The 11,375-nt window shown below is 47.3% G+C and overlaps 22 non-coding genes and 7 pseudogenes across 22 annotated transcripts; all 29 read right to left on the reverse strand.

Moving 5' to 3' along the window:
• Positions 1–33: 33 nt before the first annotated feature.
• Positions 34–152, reverse strand: LOC144900279 (5S ribosomal RNA). Its single transcript, XR_013628614.1, has one exon. It is a non-coding gene; the product is annotated as a 5S ribosomal RNA (ribosomal RNA).
• A 130-nt stretch (positions 153–282) lies between these two features.
• Positions 283–401, reverse strand: LOC144900510 (5S ribosomal RNA; annotated as a pseudogene).
• Positions 402–531: 130 nt separating this feature from the next.
• LOC144900697 (5S ribosomal RNA) lies at positions 532–650 on the reverse strand. The gene has a single exon (XR_013628884.1). It is a non-coding gene; the product is annotated as a 5S ribosomal RNA (ribosomal RNA).
• Positions 651–780: 130 nt separating this feature from the next.
• Positions 781–899, reverse strand: LOC144900227 (5S ribosomal RNA). The gene has a single exon (XR_013628562.1). It is a non-coding gene; the product is annotated as a 5S ribosomal RNA (ribosomal RNA).
• A 117-nt stretch (positions 900–1,016) lies between these two features.
• Positions 1,017–1,125, reverse strand: LOC144900583 (5S ribosomal RNA; annotated as a pseudogene).
• A 362-nt stretch (positions 1,126–1,487) lies between these two features.
• LOC144900280 (5S ribosomal RNA) lies at positions 1,488–1,606 on the reverse strand. The gene has a single exon (XR_013628615.1). It is a non-coding gene; the product is annotated as a 5S ribosomal RNA (ribosomal RNA).
• A 130-nt stretch (positions 1,607–1,736) lies between these two features.
• LOC144900439 (5S ribosomal RNA) lies at positions 1,737–1,855 on the reverse strand (annotated as a pseudogene).
• A 130-nt stretch (positions 1,856–1,985) lies between these two features.
• Positions 1,986–2,104, reverse strand: LOC144900060 (5S ribosomal RNA). Its single transcript, XR_013628395.1, has one exon. It is a non-coding gene; the product is annotated as a 5S ribosomal RNA (ribosomal RNA).
• Positions 2,105–2,466: 362 nt separating this feature from the next.
• On the reverse strand, positions 2,467–2,585 carry LOC144899931 (5S ribosomal RNA). Its single transcript, XR_013628266.1, has one exon. It is a non-coding gene; the product is annotated as a 5S ribosomal RNA (ribosomal RNA).
• A 130-nt stretch (positions 2,586–2,715) lies between these two features.
• Positions 2,716–2,834, reverse strand: LOC144900377 (5S ribosomal RNA). Its single transcript, XR_013628710.1, has one exon. It is a non-coding gene; the product is annotated as a 5S ribosomal RNA (ribosomal RNA).
• A 130-nt stretch (positions 2,835–2,964) lies between these two features.
• On the reverse strand, positions 2,965–3,083 carry LOC144900698 (5S ribosomal RNA). Its single transcript, XR_013628885.1, has one exon. It is a non-coding gene; the product is annotated as a 5S ribosomal RNA (ribosomal RNA).
• A 130-nt stretch (positions 3,084–3,213) lies between these two features.
• LOC144900700 (5S ribosomal RNA) lies at positions 3,214–3,332 on the reverse strand. The gene has a single exon (XR_013628886.1). It is a non-coding gene; the product is annotated as a 5S ribosomal RNA (ribosomal RNA).
• A 130-nt stretch (positions 3,333–3,462) lies between these two features.
• On the reverse strand, positions 3,463–3,581 carry LOC144900360 (5S ribosomal RNA). The gene has a single exon (XR_013628694.1). It is a non-coding gene; the product is annotated as a 5S ribosomal RNA (ribosomal RNA).
• Positions 3,582–3,711: 130 nt separating this feature from the next.
• On the reverse strand, positions 3,712–3,830 carry LOC144900701 (5S ribosomal RNA). The gene has a single exon (XR_013628887.1). It is a non-coding gene; the product is annotated as a 5S ribosomal RNA (ribosomal RNA).
• Positions 3,831–3,976: 146 nt separating this feature from the next.
• On the reverse strand, positions 3,977–4,085 carry LOC144900538 (5S ribosomal RNA; annotated as a pseudogene).
• Positions 4,086–4,215: 130 nt separating this feature from the next.
• Positions 4,216–4,334, reverse strand: LOC144900141 (5S ribosomal RNA). Its single transcript, XR_013628476.1, has one exon. It is a non-coding gene; the product is annotated as a 5S ribosomal RNA (ribosomal RNA).
• A 117-nt stretch (positions 4,335–4,451) lies between these two features.
• LOC144900567 (5S ribosomal RNA) lies at positions 4,452–4,560 on the reverse strand (annotated as a pseudogene).
• Positions 4,561–4,850: 290 nt separating this feature from the next.
• Positions 4,851–4,969, reverse strand: LOC131101667 (5S ribosomal RNA). Its single transcript, XR_009119262.2, has one exon. It is a non-coding gene; the product is annotated as a 5S ribosomal RNA (ribosomal RNA).
• Positions 4,970–5,099: 130 nt separating this feature from the next.
• On the reverse strand, positions 5,100–5,218 carry LOC131101993 (5S ribosomal RNA). The gene has a single exon (XR_009119375.2). It is a non-coding gene; the product is annotated as a 5S ribosomal RNA (ribosomal RNA).
• A 362-nt stretch (positions 5,219–5,580) lies between these two features.
• Positions 5,581–5,699, reverse strand: LOC131101951 (5S ribosomal RNA). The gene has a single exon (XR_009119361.2). It is a non-coding gene; the product is annotated as a 5S ribosomal RNA (ribosomal RNA).
• Positions 5,700–5,829: 130 nt separating this feature from the next.
• Positions 5,830–5,938, reverse strand: LOC131102003 (5S ribosomal RNA; annotated as a pseudogene).
• A 146-nt stretch (positions 5,939–6,084) lies between these two features.
• LOC131101944 (5S ribosomal RNA) lies at positions 6,085–6,203 on the reverse strand. The gene has a single exon (XR_009119359.2). It is a non-coding gene; the product is annotated as a 5S ribosomal RNA (ribosomal RNA).
• A 130-nt stretch (positions 6,204–6,333) lies between these two features.
• Positions 6,334–6,452, reverse strand: LOC131101843 (5S ribosomal RNA). The gene has a single exon (XR_009119328.2). It is a non-coding gene; the product is annotated as a 5S ribosomal RNA (ribosomal RNA).
• A 146-nt stretch (positions 6,453–6,598) lies between these two features.
• On the reverse strand, positions 6,599–6,717 carry LOC131101609 (5S ribosomal RNA). The gene has a single exon (XR_009119247.1). It is a non-coding gene; the product is annotated as a 5S ribosomal RNA (ribosomal RNA).
• Positions 6,718–6,847: 130 nt separating this feature from the next.
• On the reverse strand, positions 6,848–6,966 carry LOC131101576 (5S ribosomal RNA). Its single transcript, XR_009119237.2, has one exon. It is a non-coding gene; the product is annotated as a 5S ribosomal RNA (ribosomal RNA).
• Positions 6,967–7,096: 130 nt separating this feature from the next.
• LOC131101979 (5S ribosomal RNA) lies at positions 7,097–7,215 on the reverse strand. Its single transcript, XR_009119370.1, has one exon. It is a non-coding gene; the product is annotated as a 5S ribosomal RNA (ribosomal RNA).
• Positions 7,216–7,345: 130 nt separating this feature from the next.
• On the reverse strand, positions 7,346–7,464 carry LOC131101938 (5S ribosomal RNA). The gene has a single exon (XR_009119357.2). It is a non-coding gene; the product is annotated as a 5S ribosomal RNA (ribosomal RNA).
• Positions 7,465–7,610: 146 nt separating this feature from the next.
• LOC131101503 (5S ribosomal RNA) lies at positions 7,611–7,729 on the reverse strand. Its single transcript, XR_009119211.2, has one exon. It is a non-coding gene; the product is annotated as a 5S ribosomal RNA (ribosomal RNA).
• Positions 7,730–7,859: 130 nt separating this feature from the next.
• On the reverse strand, positions 7,860–7,978 carry LOC131102000 (5S ribosomal RNA; annotated as a pseudogene).
• Positions 7,979–11,375: the final 3,397 nt, after the last annotated feature.

Raw genomic sequence — 11,375 nt, forward strand, 5'->3', positions numbered from 1 at the left:
CTCCTCCGTCAGGCGAGAGCAGAAAGCATAAAAAGCTTACAGCACCTGGTATTCCCAGGTGGTCTCCCATCCAAGTACTAACCAGGCCCGCCCCTGCTTAGCTTCCGAGATCGGACGAGATTGGGCGTTCGCAGGGTAGTATGGCCGTTAGCCCTTGCTCAGTTTGGAAAAATCCTGTTTGAAGGCGACACTGGCGAACAGGATTCCCACAAAAATCATTGCTTCCCCCAACAAGTGGGAAAGAGCGCCCTCTTCCGTCAGGCGAGAGCAGAAAGCATAAAAAGCTTACAGCACGTAGTATTCCCAGGCGGTCTCCCATCCAAGTACTAACCAGGACCACCCCTACTTAGCTTCCAAGATCGGACGAGATTGGGCATTCTCAGGGTAGTATTGCCGTAAGCCCTTGCTCATTTTGGAAAAATCCTTTTTGAAGGCGACACTGGCCAACAGGATTCCCACAAAAATCATTGCTTTCCCCAACAAGTGGGAAAGAGCGCCCTCTTCCGTCAGGCGAGAGCAGAAAGCATAAAAAGCTTACAGCACCTGGTATTCCCAGGCGGTCTCCCATCCAAGTACTAACCAGGCCCGCCCCTGCTTAGCTTCCGAGATCGGACGAGATCGGGCGTTCTCAGGGTAGTATGGCCGTAAGCCCTTGCTCATTTTGGAAAAATCCTTTTTGAAGGCGACACTGGCCAACAGGATTCCCACAAAAATCATTGCTTCCCCCAACAAGTGGGAAAGAGCGCCCTCTTCCGTCAGGCGAGAGCAGAAAGCATAAAAAGCTTACAGCACCTGGTATTCCCAGGCGGTCTCCCATCCAAGTACTAACCAGGCCCGCCCCTGCTTAGCTTCCAAGATCGGACGAGATCGGGCTTTCTCAGGGTAGTATGGCCGTAAGCCCTTGCTTTCTTTGGAAAAATCCTTTTTGAAGGCGACACTGGCCAACAGGATTCCCACAAAAATCATTGCTTTCCCCAACAAGTGGGAAAGAGCGCCCTCTTCCCGAGAGCAGAAAAAGCTTACAGCACCTGGTATTCCCAGGCGGTCTCCCATCCAAATACTAACCAGTCCAACCCCTGCTGAGCTTCCGAGATCGGGGGTTCTCAGGGTAGTATGGCCGTAAGCCCTTGCTCTTTTTGGAAAAATCCTTTTTGAAGGCAACACTGGCCAACAGGATTCCCACAAAAATCATTGCTTTCCCCAAAGAGTGGGAAAGAGCGCCCTCTTCCGTCAGGCGAGAGCAGAAAAAGCTTACAGCACCTGGTATTCCCAGGCGGTCTCCCATCCAAATACTAACCAGTCCCACCCCTGCTGAGCTTCCGAGATCGGGGGTTCTCAAGGTAGTAACGCCGTAAGCCCTTGCTCTTTTTGGAAAAATCCTTTTTGAAGGCGACACTGGCCAACAGGATTCCCACAAAAATCATTGCTTTCCCCAAAGAGTGGGAAAGAGCGCCCTCCTCCGTCAGGCGAGAGCAGAAAGCATAAAAAGCTTACAGCACCTGGTATTCCCAGGTGGTCTCCCATCCAAGTACTAACCAGGCCCGCCCCTGCTTAGCTTCCGAGATCGGACGAGATTGGGCGTTCGCAGGGTAGTATGGCCGTTAGCCCTTGCTCAGTTTGGAAAAATCCTGTTTGAAGGCGACACTGGCGAACAGGATTCCCACAAAAATCATTGCTTCCCCCAACAAGTGGGAAAGAGCGCCCTCTTCCGTCAGGCGAGAGCAGAAAGCATAAAAAGCTTACAGCACCTAGTATTCCCAGGCGGTCTCCCATCCAAGTACTAACCAGGACCACCCCTACTTAGCTTCCAAGATCGGACGAGATTGGGCATTCTCAGGGTAGTATTGCCGTAAGCCCTTGCTCATTTTGGAAAAATCCTTTTTGAAGGCGACACTGGCCAACAGGATTCCCACAAAAATCATTGCTTCCCCCAACAAGTGGGAAAGAGCGCCCTCTTCCGTCAGGCGAGAGCAGAAAGCATAAAAAGCTTACAGCACCTGGTATTCCCAGGCGGTCTCCCATCCAAGTACTAACCAGGCCCGCCCCTGCTTAGCTTCGGAGATCGGACGAGATCGGGCGTTCTCAGGGTAGTATGGCCGTAAGCCCTTGCTTGCTTTGGAAAAATCCTTTTTGAAGGCGACACTGGCCAACAGGTTTCCCACAAAAATCATTGCTTTCCCCAACAAGTGGGAAAGAGCGCCCTCTTCCGTCAGGCGAGAGCAGAAAAAGCTTACAGCACCTGGTATTCCCAGGCGGTCTCCCATCCAAACACTAACCAGTCCCACCCCTGCTGAGCTTCCGAGATCGGGGGTTCTCAAGGTAGTAACGCCGTAAGCCCTTGCTCTTTTTGGAAAAATCCTTTTTGAAGGCGACACTGGCCAACAGGATTCCCACAAAAATCATTGCTTTCCCCAAAGAGTGGGAAAGAGCGCCCTCCTCCGTCAGGCGAGAGCAGAAAGCATAAAAAGCTTACAGCACCTGGTATTCCCAGGTGGTCTCCCATCCAAGTACTAACCAGGCCCGCCCCTGCTTAGCTTCCGAGATCGGACGAGATCGGGCGTTCGCAGGGTAGTATGGCCGTTAGCCCTTGCTCAGTTTGGAAAAATCCTTTTTGAAGGCGACACTGGCCAACAGGATTCCCACAAAAATCATTGCTTCCCCCAACAAGTGGGAAAGAGCGCCCTCTTCCGTCAGGCGAGAGCAGAAAGCAAAAAAAGCTTACAGCACCTGGTATTCCCAGGCGGTCTCCCATCCAAGTACTAACCAGGACCACCCCTACTTAGCTTCCAAGATCGGACGAGATTGGGCATTCTCAGGGTAGTATTGCCGTAAGCCCTTGCTCATTTTGGAAAAATCCTTTTTGAAGGCGACACTGGCCAACAGGATTCCCACAAAAATCATTGCTTTCCCCAACAAGTGGGAAAGAGCGCCCTCTTCCGTCAGGCGAGAGCAGAAAGCATAAAAAGCTTACAGCACCTGGTATTCCCAGGCGGTCTCCCATCCAAGTACTAACCAGGCCCGCCCCTGCTTAGCTTCCGAGATCGGACGAGATCGGGCGTTCTCAGGGTAGTATGGCCGTAAGCCCTTGCTCATTTTGGAAAAATCCTTTTTGAAGGCGACACTGGCCAACAGGATTCCCACAAAAATCATTGCTTCCCCCAACAAGTGGGAAAGAGCGCCCTCTTCCGTCAGGCGAGAGCAGAAAGCATAAAAAGCTTACAGCACCTGGTATTCCCAGGCGGTCTCCCATCCAAGTACTAACCAGGCCCGCCCCTGCTTAGCTTCCGAGATCGGACGAGATCGGGCGTTCTCAGGGTAGTATGGCCGTAAGCCCTTTCTCATTTTGGAAAAATCCTTTTTGAAGGCGACACTGGCCAACAGGATTCCCACAAAAATCATTGCTTTCCCCAAAGAGTGGGAAAGAGCGCCCTCTTCCGTCAGGCGAGAGCAGAAAGCATAAAAAGCTTACAGCAACTGGTATTCCGAGGCGGTCTCCCATCCAAGTACTAACCAGGTCCGCCCCTGCTTAGCTTCCGAGATCGGACGAGATCGGGCGTTCTCAGGGTAGTATGGCCGTAAGCCCTTGCTCATTTTGGAAAAATCCTTTTTGAAGGCGACACTGGCCAACAGGATTCACACAAAAATCATTGCTTTCCCCAAAGAGTGGGAAAGAGCGCCCTCTTCCGTCAGGCGAGAGCAGAAAGCATAAAAAGCTTACAGCACCTGGTATTCCCAGGCGGTCTCCCATCCAAGTACTAACCAGGCCCGCCCCTGCTTAGCTTCCGAGATCGGACGAGATCGGGCGTTCTCAGGGTAGTATGGCCGTAAGCCCTTGCTCAGTTTGGAAAAATACTTTTTGAAGGCAACACTGGCCAAAAGGATTCCCACAAAAATCATTGCTTTCCCCAACAAGTGGGAAAAAGCGCCGTCTTCCGTCAGGGGAGAGCAGAAAGCATAAAAAGCTTACAGCATAAAAAGCTTAAAGCACCTGGTATTCCCAGGCGGTCTCCCATCCAAGTACTAACCAGGCCCGCCCCTGCTTAGCTTCCGAGATCAGGCGTTCTCAGGGTAGTATGGCCGTAAGCCCTTGCTCATTTTGGAAAAATCCTTTTTGAAGGCGACACTGGCCAACAGGATTCCCACAAAAATCATTGCTTTCCCCAACAAGTGGGAAAGAGCGCCCTCTTCCGTCAGGCGAGAGCAGAAAGCATAAAAAGCTTACAGCACCTGGTATTCCCAGGCGGTCTCCCATCCAAGTACTAACCAGGCCCACCCCTGCTTAGCTTCCAAGATCGGACGAGATCGGGCTTTCTCAGGGTAGTATGGCCGTAAGCCCTTGCTTGCTTTGGAAAAATCCTTTTTGAAGGCGACACTGGCCAACAGGATTCCCACAAAAATCATTGCTTTCCCCAACAAGTGGGAAAGAGCGCCCTCTTCCCGAGAGCAGAAAAAGCTTACAGCACCTGGTATTCCCAGGCGGTCTCCCATCCAAATACTAACCAGTCCCACCCCTGCTGAGCTTCCGAGATCGGGGGTTCTCAGGGTAGTATGGCCGTAAGCCCTTGCTCTTTTTGGAAAAATCCTTTTTGAAGGCGACACTGGCCAACAGGATTCCCACAAAAATCATTGCTTTCCCCAAAGAGTGGGAAAGAGCGCCCTCCTCCGTCAGGCGAGAGCAGAAAGCATAAAAAGCTTACAGCACCTGGTATTCCCAGGTGGTCTCGAGAAAGCCTTCAAAAATCCTTTTTGAAGGCGACACTGGCCAAAAGGATTCCCACAAAAATCATTGCTTTCCCCAACAAGTGGGAAAAAGCGCCGTCTTCCGTCAGGGGAGAGCAGAAAGCATAAAAAGCTTACAGCACCTGGTAGTCCCAGGCGGTCTCCCATCCAAGTACTAACCAGGCCCGCCCCTGCTTAGCTTCCGAGATCAGACGAGATCAGTCGTTCTCAGGGTAGTATGGCCGTAAGCACGTTCGCATTTTGGAAAAATCCTTTTTGAAGGCGACACTGGCCAACAGGATTCCCACAAAAATCATTGCTTCCCCCAACAAGTGGGAAAGAGCGCCCTCTTCCGTCAGGCGAGAGCAGAAAGCATAAAAAGCTTACAGCACCTGGTATACCCAGGCGGTCTCCCATCCAAGTACTAACCAGGCCCGCCCCTGCTTAGCTTCCGAGATCGGACGAGATCGGGCGTTCTCAGGGTAGTATGGCCGTAAGCCCTTGCTTGCTTTGGAAAAATCCTTTTTGAAGGCGACACTGGCCAACAGGATTCCCACAAAAATCATTGCTTTCCCCAACAAGTGGGAAAGAGCGCCCTCTTCCGTCAGGCGAGAGCAGAAAAAGCTTACAGCACCTGATATTCCCAGGCGGTCTCCCATCCAAATACTAACCAGTCCCACCCCTGCTGAGCTTCCGAGATCGGGGGTTCTCAAGGTAGTAACGCCGTAAGCCCTTGCTCTTTTTGGAAAAATCCTTTTTGAAGGCGACACTGGCCAACAGGATTCCCACAAAAATCATTGCTTTCCCCAAAGAGTGGGAAAGAGCGCCCTCCTCCGTCAGGCGAGAGCAGAAAGCATAAAAAGCTTACAGCACCTGGTATTCCCAGGTGGTCTCCCATCCAAGTACTAACCAGGCCCGCCCCTGCTTAGCTTCCGAGATCGGACGAGATCGGGCGTTCGCAGGGTAGTATGGCCGTAAGCCCTTGCTCAGTTTGGAAAAATCCTTTTTGAAGGCGACACTGGCCAACAGGATTCCCACAAAAATCATTGCTTCCCCCAACAAGTGGGAAAGAGCGCCCTCTTCCGTCAGGCGAGAGCAGAAAGCATAAAAAGCTTACAGCACCTGGTATTCCCAGGCGGTCTCCCATCCAAGTACTAACCAGTCCCGCCCCTGCTGTGCTTCCGAGATCGGGGGTTCTCAGGGTAGTATGGCCGTAAGCCCTTGCTCATTTTGGAAAAATCCTTTTTGAAGGCGACACTGGCCAACAGGATTCCCACAAAAATCATTGCTTTCCCCAACAAGTGGGAAAGAGCGCCCTCTTCCGTCAGGCGAGAGCAGAAAGCATAAAAAGCTTACAGCATAAAAAGCTTACAGCACCTGGTATTCCCAGGCGGTCTCCCATCCAAGTACTAACCAGGCCCGCCCCTGCTTAGCTTCCGAGATCAGACGAGATCGGGCGTTCTCAGGGTAGTATGGCCGTAAGCCCTTGCTCATTTTGGAAAAATCCTTTTTGAAGGCGACACTGGCCAACAGGAGTCCCACAAAAATCATTGCTTCCCCCAACAAGTGGGAAAGAGCGCCCTCTTCCGTCAGGCGAGAGCAGAAAGCATAAAAAGCTTACAGCACCTGGTATTCCCAGGCGGTCTCCCATCCAAGTACTAACCAGGCCCGCCCCTGCTTAGCTTCCGAGATCGGACGAGATCGGGCGTTCTCAGGGTAGTATGGCCGTAAGCCCTTTCTCATTTTGGAAAAATCCTTTTTGAAGGCGACACTGGCCAACAGGATTCCCACAAAAATCATTGCTTTCCCCAACAAGTGGGAAAGAGCGCCCTCTTCCGTCAGGCGAGAGCAGAAATCATAAAAAGCTTACAGCATAAAAAGCTTACAGCACCTGGTATTCCCAGGCGGTCTCCCATCCAAGTACTAACCAGGCCCGCCCCTGCTTAGCTTCCGAGATCGGACGAGATCGGGCGTTCTCAGGGTAGTATGGCCGTAAGCCCTTGCTCAGTTTGGAAAAATCCTTTTTGAAGGCGACACTGGCCAACAGGAGTCCCACAAAAATCATTGCTTCCCCCAACAAGTGGGAAAGAGCGCCTTCTTCCGTCAGGCGAGAGCAGAAAGCATAAAAAGCTTACAGCACCTGGTATTCCCAGGCGGTCGCCCATCCAAGTACTAACCAGGCCCACCCCTGCTTAGCTTTCTAGATCGGACGAGATCGGGCGTTCTCAGGGTAGTATGGCCGTAAGCCCTTGCTCAGTTTGGAAAAATCCTTTTTGAAGGCGACACTGGCCAACAGGATTCCCACAAAAATCATTGCTTCCCCCAACAAGTGGGAAAGAGCGCCCTCTTCCGTCAGGCGAGAGCAGAAAGCATAAAAAGCTTACAGCACCTGGTATTCCCAGGCGGTCTCCCATCCAAGTACTAACCAGGCCCGCCCCTGCTTAGCTTCCGAGATCAGACGAGATCGGGCGTTCTCAGGGTAGTATGGCCGTAAGCCCTTGCTCATTTTGGAAAAATCCTTTTTGAAGGCGACACTGGCCAACAGGATTCCCACAAAAATCATTGCTTCCCCCAACAAGTGGGAAGGAGCGCCCTCTTCCATCAGGCGAGAGCAGAAAGCATAAAACGCTTACAGCACCTGGTATTCCCAGGCGGTCTCCCATCCAAGTACTAACCAGGCCCACCCCTACTTAGCTTCCAAGATCGGACGAGATTGGGCATTCTCAGGGTAGTATGGCCGTAAGCCCTTGCTCATTTTGGAAAAATCCTTTTTGAAGGCGACACTGGCCAACAGGATTCCCACAAAAATCATTGCTTTCCCCAACAAGTGGGAAAGAGCGCCCTCTTCCGTCAGGCGAGAGCAGAAAGCATAAAATGCTTACAGCATAAAAAGCTTACAGCACCTGGTATTCCCAGGCGGTCTCCCATCCAAGTACTAACCAGGCCCGCCCCTGCTTAGCTTCCGAGATCGGACGAGATCGGGCGTTCTCAGGGTAGTATGGCCGTAAGCCCTTGCTCATTTTGGAAAAATCCTTTTTGAAGGCGACACTGGCCAACAGGATTCCCACAAAAATCATTGCTTCCCCCAACAAGTTGGAAAGAGCGCCCTCTTCCGTCAGGCGAGAGCAGAAAGCCTAAAAAGCTTACAGCACCTGGTATTCCCAGGCGGTCTCCCATCTAAGTACTAACCAGGCCCGCCCTTGCTTAGCTTCGGATATCAGACGTGATCGGGCGTTCTCAGGGTAGTATGGCCGTAAGCAACTGGTAACGTAAAAAATTGTTTTTGAAGGAGACACTGGCCACGACTCACACAAAAAGGATTACTCGCAAAAACTAGAATCTCGATAGAATAGGGTAATTGTCAGAGAGATATTCATTTAACAATACGGCTTGTTCATACAGCTCCTGTGTTATGGCAGTTTGTGGTCATTAATACGCTCCCATAAATTAATTAAAAATATAACTTTGGTCAGTACAAACAAAATATTGGCACGCTTTAATGAAAGATTTTTCAGTCGGCCCATTATTTTCTGAGTGTATTGTTGACTCATGGCCCCTAGGGGGAGCGCAAACACCATTTACCAAAAGGCGACACTTACATTATTTAATTACATTAACGACAATGTTAACGGAGGTTACATTAACGACCATTGTCAACATGCATGATTATTTCCATATATTTAATGTTTTTCTCAGTACAATACAGTGCAGTACAACTAAGATGCATTCTCATGTCATTCATTTGGTTTATCTGTCAAATACGTTTTGGCTGCACATTAGGGACTGTAGAGACATATCCTTCAGTATGAATTACATACAAAAACATATGCATATGTCCATATTATATGTGAATATGTCCATATTGCATATTACACATCAGGTAAAAGGGGTTATATTTTATTCTCATGAAAATATATGTCATTTTTATGTCATGCTAAACATAGGTGACAGGTGATTTTGATGCAAATGATAGGCACACTCTTCAGAAGAGAACCTTGAAATGATTCTGGAGGTCGAAACTCAGCCATTCCCGACATGACTTATACTGCCCGAGTCACTTTGGCATCTTTTTCCTCACTCGCCGGCTCTGTAATCAGTCGTCTGAGCACTGGCCATTTTCTTTCTTTCTGTCTGCCTGCCTGCCTTATCACCTCTCTGCAGTTTCCTTCTATGTCATTACTCTGCTATTAGCATTGCATCCTGAGGCTAAAACACTGACCTTACAGTCACAGCCGTGCTCAAAACGTCTGCCTGTGCAAGATAACACCTTGCTAGCACTCGTGCTTATACTCTACACGCTTGAAACAATGTCCCAGAACATGTACACACAGATTTTAGCTCAAAAGAAGTGAATTTGTAGGTAAGAAATAGGAATGAAAACTGTATCGTCAATGTTGGTAAAGTGCACAAAAAGCAGTTTCTTAAGGTGAGGTGACGCTGACCAAAGCCATCTTTGCAGTTACAAATATTTCATGAAATCTGATTAAAAATGTAGGCACATCTCAGTGTTTCTCTTAAGTTTACTTTTTTTTTATATCACATCCCTTCGCATTCAATCACAAAAGACTGTGTTTGTGTGTGCTGTGAATTGTTTTAAACTGGAAAACAGTTATGTCAAGGTATATTTTAGCTAATACATTTTGATGACAACCCAGGGAGAAATAATCATATTGGAAATTATAATTGCATATATCGCAAATAGGTTGTGCTGTTACTTGGATGCAGATTTGCTCATTATACCTTCATTTGTATCTTCATAGGTACTTTGTAGTGTATAGGAAGGCCATCTTGACCATTTGATCATTTATTAAGTCTATCTACAACAAAGTAGAAACAGAACTGATAGTTGTATATTATTAATACTATTTGTTCATTATAAACAACAGTATGGCAAGTTTAACAAGAGTGGGTTTCACACCAACAGTTGAGTCGCACTTTTAGAGCATATGCAGAGGTAGATAAAGCTGCTGGATGGTGCTGGATGGTGATTCTTCAAATGCCACTCCCTCCTTGAGGAGTGAGGAGTTTGCCTACAGCCACACCTGCTGATACACCTGCTGTTTTTTGACGCAGTACTAATTTGAGACCTAGGCAGATCCAGTCTCATCAAACCTATCTGGGCTATCCGTCATGGTCAAGATATCCTATAAACCTGTAGAATTGTTTCCCAATAAAAATAAAAATAAAAATAAAAATAAAAATAAAAATAAAAATAAAAATAAAAATAAAAATAAAAATAAAAATAAAAATAAAAATAAAAATAAAAATAAAAATAAAAATAAAAATAAAAATAAAAATAAAAATAAAAATAAAAATAAAAATAAAAATAAAAATAAAAATAGGTTAAAAGTGGTTAGCTTGCAGACCTCACAGCTAGGAGACCCGAGTTCAAGCCCATTCTCGGCCATCTCTGTGTGGAGTTTACACATTCTCCCCCGTGCATGTATGGGTTTTCTCCGGGTACTCCGGTTTCTTCCCCCATTCCAAAAACATGCTAGGTTAATTGGCCACTCCAAATTGTCCATAGGTATGAATGTGAGTGTGAATGGTTGTTTGTCTATATGTGCCCTGTGATTGGCTGGTGACCAGTCCAGGGTGTACCCCGCCTCTCGCCCGAAGACAGCTGGGATAGACTCCTGCACCCCCATGACAATGATAATAATAATAATAATAATAATAATAATAATAATAATAATAATAATAATAATAATAATAATAATAATAATAATAATAATAATAATAATAATAATAATAATAATAATAATAATAATAATAATAATAATAATAATAATAATAATAATAATAATAATAATAATAATAATAATAATAATAATAATAACCTGACCACAGCATATCATGATTTAGTAGCCACGTACCATCCTCAAAGCACAAACCTTCAGTGTGGTATGAACTCTACTGAGTGTACCACAGCAGTAAGCTCCTTCTAATTCCCTCGTGATGGATTTTTGACTACTTTTTAGCCCAAATCCCCTCACTTCACCTCCATCGTTGCTCTCTTTTTCCTCTTCCGCTCCCCACCCTTTCAGTGAGCAGGTGCAATGGAGAAGAGCCACTGAGCTGTGAAATCTGCACTCCTTGAGACACATTTCATGCTTCTCCCACTAAAATGCACGCACACGTACACACACACACATTTCATGCCGTCCTACTCGCCCCCCTCTGCTCTTTCCCTGTCTTTCTTTTTCTCCCTCAGTGTCGGTGTGAGTGGTTAAGTTAGTTTGAAGATGTCAGATAATTAGAAGTGGGGGGAATGACTCATTGCATGTGTGTGTGTGTTTCTGTGTGTGTGTCCTGCTGTGTGACTCTTGCATAGGTCTCTGACCACATCTACATCTTTAATGTTTAACAATAAATAATGGATGAGGGCCCTTGGAAGACACACACACACACACACACACACACGTCTTTTACTGTTTCCAGCAAGACGAATAGTATTATAAGACTTGTTTTGTTGATATGAAAATGTAGTTTCCTGTATATATACTACAGGTTTCCTGTCAGAAACCCACCTAAGACTTTTTTTTTTAAACACAGAATTCCTATCTCTTGCTATCTGCTTGTGCTATGACGAAGGTAGCAAATATGCCGTCTAACACCTTGTGGTTCACTTGGGTGCATCATCTTCACGCATCAGT

Source organism: Doryrhamphus excisus, linkage group LG9, assembly GCF_037039965.1.
Source record: "Doryrhamphus excisus strain RoL-2023G ecotype Guam linkage group LG9, RoL_Dexc_Guam_v1.1, whole genome shotgun sequence".
In the NCBI taxonomy this organism is placed as follows: Eukaryota; Metazoa; Chordata; class Actinopteri; order Syngnathiformes; family Syngnathidae; genus Doryrhamphus; species Doryrhamphus excisus.